Genomic DNA, 7,691 nt, shown 5'->3' with positions numbered 1-7,691 from the left:
CTTAATTAGACATTTTAAGCTCTAATTGGCTGGTGTTAAGTCAATCAATCAGTGAGAGAGTTGTACATTCACTCACTGGGAATTGTGGGAGCAGTTGATGTTGTTGGTGCCAGACACTTCAGGAGAAATCGCTTATTCAGAGCAGAACTGCATGTTGTAAAGGGCCGTAGTAGTGGGTGTCTATGAACACCTGGTCAAGGGTGGCATGGATCTCAACCTTTTCTGTGTACAGAGTTTCAGGAGAAGCATGTCCTAGAGCATCATGCTAGAGAAGGAAGCATGTTAGAATTGTGCACCAGGGTGGAGACCGAGGTGACTATCAGCTGTGACAAAAGCTGCCTTGGAAAGGGGAGCAAAGACAAGTCAGAATACCTAGATAAGTTGATGAGACTGCTGTGTGATCAAACATAGAAAAATGTAGACACCAGAGCCAGCAGAACCACTCAAATTCTCATTTGTTGGGCCGTGAGCTCCTTAAGGAAAGACCTGTGTGACTTGTGCATCTGTGTATCCCTTGCAGTGTCTTTTCCTGGGCCTCATGTGCAGTTATTTACTGAAAAATTACTGAATAAAACGTAAAAACATTCTAATAGTAGATAAACCACTGCTCAAAACATATATGTATTTTCAAAGCCAGTTTTACCCAGTTGTTAAAAAACTTTTTTAATTTACTTGTTTCTTAACTTACTTGTTTTCAATATGGAAGCTCAATGTGTACTATTTAATGTTTAATATTTATTATCTGAATGGTCATCTATCTTACTTTCCCTTATTCTCTGGCCTTGGTTTTAAGCTGTGTCCCAAGTCAACCCTCCCCTGCTGAGAATATTGTGTGTGAATGTACTGTATCACCCCATACAGGCTCCAGAATCAACTTTCAGGCCATCCACTTTGATATTTGGTTCTACAAATAGTGATGTATATGAGAAAAGCTAGCCATGACATAATGCTCATAAGTTTTTTTGTTTTTTTTTTTAATATTTTATTTTATTTATTTGACAGAGAGAGAGAGATCACAAGGAGGCAGAGGGACAGGCAGAGAGAGGGGAAGCAGGGTTTCTGTAGAGCAGAGAGCCCGATGTGGGGCTTTATCCCAGGACCCTGAGATCATGACCTGAGCTGAAGGCAGAGGCTTTAACCCACTGAGCCACCCAGGCGCCCCAATGCTCATAAGTTTTAAAAAAATTTTTGTTTAAATTCAATTTAATTAACATATACTGCATTATTAGTTTCAGAGGTAGAATTCAGTGATTCATCAGTTGCATACAATATTCAGTGCTCATACTTCAGGGGCCCTCCTTAATGCCCACCACCCACATCCCCTCCAGTAACCCTCAGTTTGTTACTTATATAGTTAAAAGTCTCTTATGGTTTTCTTCCCTCTCTGTTTTCCTCTTATTTTATTTTTCCTTCCTTTCCCCTGTGTTCATTTGTTTTGTTTCTTAAATTCTACATATGAGTGAAATCATATGGTATTCGTCTTTCTCTGACTGACTTATTTCATTTAGCATAATACCCTCTAGTTCCATACATGTCATTGCAAATGGCAAGATTTCATTCTTTTTGATGGCTAATATTCCATTTATGTATGTGTGTTTATGTGTATATATATACCACATCTTCTTTATCCATTCATCTGTTGATTCTTTCCATAGTTTGGCTATTGTGGACATTGCTGCTATAAATATTGGGATGTATATACTCTTTCAAATCACTATGTTTGTATTCTTTCGTTGCAAAGGATAATAGTAGTACAGTTGCTAGGTCATAGTGTAGCTCTATTTTGAACTTTTTGAGGCGCCTCCATACTGTTTTCCAGAGTGGCTGCGCCAGCTTGCGTTCCCACCAACAGTGTAAGAAGGTTCCCCTTTCTCCACCAATATCTATTGTTTCCTGAGTTGTTAATTTTAGCCATTCTGACCTTGTGAAGTGGTAACTCATTGTGGTTTTGATTTGTATTTTCCTGATGCCCAGTGATGATAATGCTCATAAGTTTTATAGACAGATAATGGCTTCATGCAGCTTTATTGTGTTATTTTCTCCACCTTTGTGAATGTTTTAAAATTTTATTAAGAAGTTAAATAAAGGAATCAGCCGCATAACTTCTGTTCTCACCTTGTACAATGCATAGACTTGTAGGCTGTCGGTCTGTATTCTTTTAATTTGCTGAAAAGGAAACTAAGGACATGATGGTAAAGGACTTCCAAAAGTCACATGTAACAGAGCTGATGCAAGAAACCAATCACTGTAAGGGACTTATTTTTTATTGCCTTGGCTGTTTCTAAGATGATACTTTGGGTGTTACCTGGAATGTGTGAGTAAACAGGTCGTTGAGAAAGCATTTGAACCAGTATTGCAGACATGTGGTTGTACCAGACAAATTGAGTCAGAGGCAGTATCATGATAAATAAATCCAGAAGTCACCGTTAGCCTAAATATCCAGGCAATTGAGGAAGATAGTTTTTTAATGTGATTTTGAATTTTCTTCTTATCGATTTTGAGATTTTAAATTAATTTAGCTTTTAACAGCAAAACATCCCTGTATGATCTGGCCCCTGGCAACCCCTCTGAGCTCTTCTGACATTTTCTTCCTCTTTCACTACAGTGCAGCTCTCCTGGTTTTTCTGACCCTTCAGTATGCCATGATTGATTGTTCCCACCTGCAAGCCTTTGCACTTATTTCTTCTGCCTGGAACTCTTCCATATCTCCACAAGTCTTGGTCCTTCTTGTTACTATTATTAAGTAAATTTAGTTTTTTGGAACAGGGTTAGGTTCACAGCAAAACTGAGTGGTAGGTACAGAGATTTTCCACATACCTTCTACCTCACAAGCAGAGCATACCCGTCATCAACATCCCCACCAGAGTGGTACATTTGCTATAATTGATGAACTTATACTGACACATCATTACAATCCAAAGTCCATAGTTTACAGTAGGGTTCACTTTGTGTCATATATTTTGTGGGTCTGGACAAAGGTAGAATGATATGAAATGATATAATGATACCCACTATTACGGTATCATACGGAGTAGCTTCACTGCCCTAAAATCCTCTGTGTTCTGCCTACTGATCTCTTACCTCCTCCCCACAACCCTTGTTCATTATTTTTTTAAGTCTCTGTTCATGTATTACCATCTCAGAGACTTTCCTGAGCAGCGTAGCCAAAAATAGCAACCTCTCCTTACTCTAGTCTTTTTCTACCACTTACTCTCTTCTGTTTTCTTTCTAACATTTACTAACACCTAAAATTACCATATGAATTTGGCCCCATTTTTTTTCTACCTCTGTCCATTATAAGACCCCTGAGTGGAATATATTGTTCACTCCCGAGTCCTAGAATAGTGTCTGACATTAGGTAGGTCCTCAGTAAATATATGTGGGATGTGTGGATCTACTGAGTTTCTTCATTGTGTCAGGAATTGTACTGGTGATACAAACATGAGTTAGGCACAACCCCCTTTCTAGAGGAGCTTATAACTTAGAGGGGAACACTGTCACATTTATAACATTATCTGATAACTACCATGATTAGGCATCATGCTATGAGAATCAAGTGAAGGACTGTGTAACTCTGCCTAGGAGAATCAAAGAAGCTTTCCTAGAGAAAATAATACTTTGACTAATATCTGAACAATAAGAGGACTTACCCTGAGAAACAGATGCTGTCATTGTCCTACTCACATCCCCTTGGCATTCACCATAAGTATGCTCCCTGACCTCAGCACTTCTGACTTTTCTGAGAGCTTTCTCTTGCTTTCAAGAGAGCAGGCTGGAAGTGCTGTAGAGTTAAGTACCTTCTAGGAGAAGCCCACTAGTAGGAAAATCTGACAAATACTCTAGCTTCCTTGCCTTTTGGGGAAGTGGGCCATCCAGATCACTGGGGGGACTGAGCCTCAGTTGCTTGTAGTTTGTACTCACTGTTGGGTTCCTTCTCTTCCCTTGTCTCACATCCCCACTCTCCTGCCTGTGCTTCCTGGGGTCACCTCCAAAATAAGTTACCTTACCTCAAAAGCTTGTTTCAGGTTCTGATTCTAAGAGCATCCAACTTAGAACATACGACAAAGAAAAAAGAACCAGGGCATTCTGGACAAAGACAGTGGCCTATATTAAAGCCCAGACTTGGAAAAGAACCTGACATATTTAGAGAATAATGAGAAACTACCTTGGATTAATTGTGAGGCCAGTAGCAGGCAACAGCAGGAGATGGGGCTAGAAAAATATTGGACTGGCTCATTTGTCTCTTGTCTGGAGTTTTCTAAAAATAGTGGTGGCTGATTTGCTCTAATCTACCAATAGTTCTCCCTATGTGAACAGGAAAAAAATATTTATGTGTATACAAAATTATATAGATAGATATATTTTTTTAACATAGGCTTTTTATAAGTGCTGAGGTCTACAGTTTTGAAATAGAGCAAAATTACCTGGCTTATGCTGGGAATTATAATCTTATTCTCCTTCAGACTCATCTTCTCATCAAATGCACTAATTAGACACAGAGCAGTAATACAGGTGAATCATAGTTTTGTATGTGGAGTCAAAATGAGAATAAAAATCAGTCAATATAAAATAATTTGTGCCTTGATCTGGAGTTTTCAAATAAAGACCTGAACAGTCTGTCAGGAATAAAATGACTTGTGCCTGGGTCTTCCCCTGCTGCCCAGCAGGTCTGATGAGAAGAAACTATCTGTGACTTCCAAAGTGTTTTTGGTCCCCACATCCCTGACCTCATGCATTTTTCGAAGGGGAATCTTCAGAGAAACCCATGCTACATTTAACTTTGGGATCTCTCTTGTGGGCTTGTGTCTAACCAGACACAGCCGATCTGAATATTTCCTGCATGCTAAGCAGACCATTGTCAGCCGCTTCCTCTAGGCTAGATTGTTATAAATGCTGTTTATGATCCTGCTATGACAACTGTGAAGGACATGGCAAAGAATTTATCACAGGATTATTCATCCACCAGCAGAATACCTAATAAGATTCTAAATGACCCAAGATGATAATAAGATCTAGCTTGTAGCAATAAGGTATTAATAAACTGCTTTTTTCAATAAGGGAGAGTCCTGGCATCATTACCCTGACATATTTGTTTTGCTTATATTTTGCGAACAAAGTAGGGCTGCTGGATTGAATAGTAAATTTATAAAAACCCCTGATGTATGAAAAATACAACCCACATGAAGTGGAACCCATAGGTTAAAGTCAAGAGCACGGCGTTTGCCTATGACATCCGAGAGCCAGACTCCCAAGCCATCGATTCTAATTGTTCCGTGCCATTTGCCTTTGTATTTAAAAATTATATAAGAATAATATATCGCCCGCTGTTGACCACAAGGCCATAATTCAAATGAAGAAATTTAGTAAAATCATAAACCAAGAAAATGCAGTGTGGATGAATAATGGATGAAACGGGAACAGGAACACTGAATTCAAAATGAAATCTGGGATTCTGCTGCTTGTTCCTGTTTTGAAAATAAAACTAGTATTAAGTTAATAAAAAAAAAATGAATCCTGTTCATTGTCACTCAGTTATTCCTAGGGAAGAAAGTGGCAGAGATTCAAAAACTGTCATTAGGGAATTTTTAAATAGCAGAAGCTGGAAAAGTGAGATGTAACTCCACACTGGCCTGGTTCTACCTTTCTGCCTTATAGCTTCTCTCTTTGACAACACTGTGCAAGGACAAGGCCCAAAAAACTGAAAATACCTTTACTTCTCATTTCCAAGAAAGTAGCCTTGTGCCTTGGAAGGTGTTCTCTAGTAGATTAAATTGAAATCAACAATATTCTTTTTATATTGAGTTATAATAAGGTATATACAATAAAATATGCAATGCCTGAGAATATATAGTTTGAAGATTTTGACAGATAAATTCCTGTGTGACTCTCACTTGAAACAAGTTATGTAATGTTTTCATCTCCCTAGAAAGTTCCCTTGTGCTTCATTCCAGTCAGCAGCTTCCCCTTGTTCAGTCCTGGTGACCATTTTTCTGACTTCAGCCCCATGGGTTAGATTTGCTTATTATTGAACTTCAAATAAGTGGAAACATATAGTATACTCTTTTGTGTCTTTTTTCACTCAGATAATGTTTCTGAGAATAATTTATGTCATGCATATCAATTTTTCATTCCTTTTTGTTACTGTATGGATATAACACATTGTATTTATTGATTCTCTTGTTGATGGACATTTGGTAGTTCCCAGTTTTGGACCATTATCAATAAAACTGCTATTAACAATTATGTACCAGTCTTTCTATTAACTCAGAATGGATCATGACCTAGATATGAAAATTAAAACTATATAACTTCTAGAAGAAAATAAAGAAAAATCTTCACAACCCTAGAGATAGACAAAATTTTCTTAGATTAAATACTGAAAGCACGAACCGTAAAATAAACAGCCAATAAATTGGACTCCATCAAAATTTAAAACTTCTGCTCTTCATGTAAAAACATCTTTTTGTGGACTTACGTTTTCATTTATCTTAATTAAGTACCTAGCAGGGACCTTACTAGGTCACAAAGGAGATGTAGGTTTTATTGTGTAAGAAACTGCCAAATCGTTCTCCAACTTGGTCCATTTTACATTCCCACCAAGAGTGTGGAACTGAGTTTCAGATACTCCATGCCCTTGTCAGCACTCAGTATTTTACATCTTATTTTAGTGATTCTGGTGGGTTTGAAATGGCAGCTTACCTGTGTTTTTCACTGTCAGTAAACTTAAAAATGACCAAATAGATCGACTGGCAACTGATTAGATTTGTGTTTAGCTTGGAATCACAATTTGCCACACTCCCTGTTGTGCGAAGTCCACACTTGAAACATTCTAAAGCCGGACATTTTGATCGTTGCATTTTAGACTGCCGAGTCATCTCCAAATTGCCTTTTATCACATTCCTTCCATGTTTGTCTTTAACTCCAGGTCTTTTGCCCACTGATTACTCATAACTCATGAAAAAGATTTAAGGTTGTTAGTTAAATGTTTCACCTCACTGGTCTAAAAGGGACATAACAAAACAAGCTAAAGCCTAGAGGGAATTCCTCAAGTTACAAAGAATATTATTTCATGTGTAGGACAAGATATGCAGGAATCCTAAAACTCCTTTTCTATTAAAGAATTAGATTGTGCAAAGCCTGCACTGGGGCATTGGGTTTAGATGAAAGCCCAATGGAAACTACATGATAGACCTTCTCAATAAATTTGATTCTGGACCCTCATTAAAGTAAGAAATGGTAGAATCTCTGCTTGCTACCTATAATTTATGACATTTACTGTAAGAGAATCTCGTCACAAATAAGATGGGAACTTTAACCTCTTTTAAATTTCTTTTTTTTTTTTAAGATTTTATTTATTTACCTGACAGAGAGAGAGATCACAAGTAGGCAGAGGCAGGCAGAGAGAGAGGGGGAAGCAGGCTCCCTACCGAGCAGAGAGCCCGATGCGGGGCTCGATCCCAGGACCCCGAGATCATGACCTGAGCCACCCAGGCGCCCCTAACCTCTTTTTAAAACATGAATTTGTGCACTTTCCATCCAGCATGTGAGATGGGACCTGTTGAGTTTGTAAGTGAAATGCCTGTCTTCTTTTTTTATTTTTAATTGAGGGCCATATGATAATGGCATTCTATTCCATTATGGGATACCTTTAGTATTCTTTAGCATAGAACTTTGTATCACTGATCTTCAAA

The sequence above is a fragment of the Martes martes genome (genome assembly GCF_963455335.1).
Source record: "Martes martes genome assembly, chromosome: 7".
NCBI lineage: Eukaryota > Metazoa > Chordata > Mammalia > Carnivora > Mustelidae > Martes > Martes martes.
The sequence above is the reverse complement of the archived record's forward strand: the minus strand, read 5'-3'. Positions refer to the sequence as shown.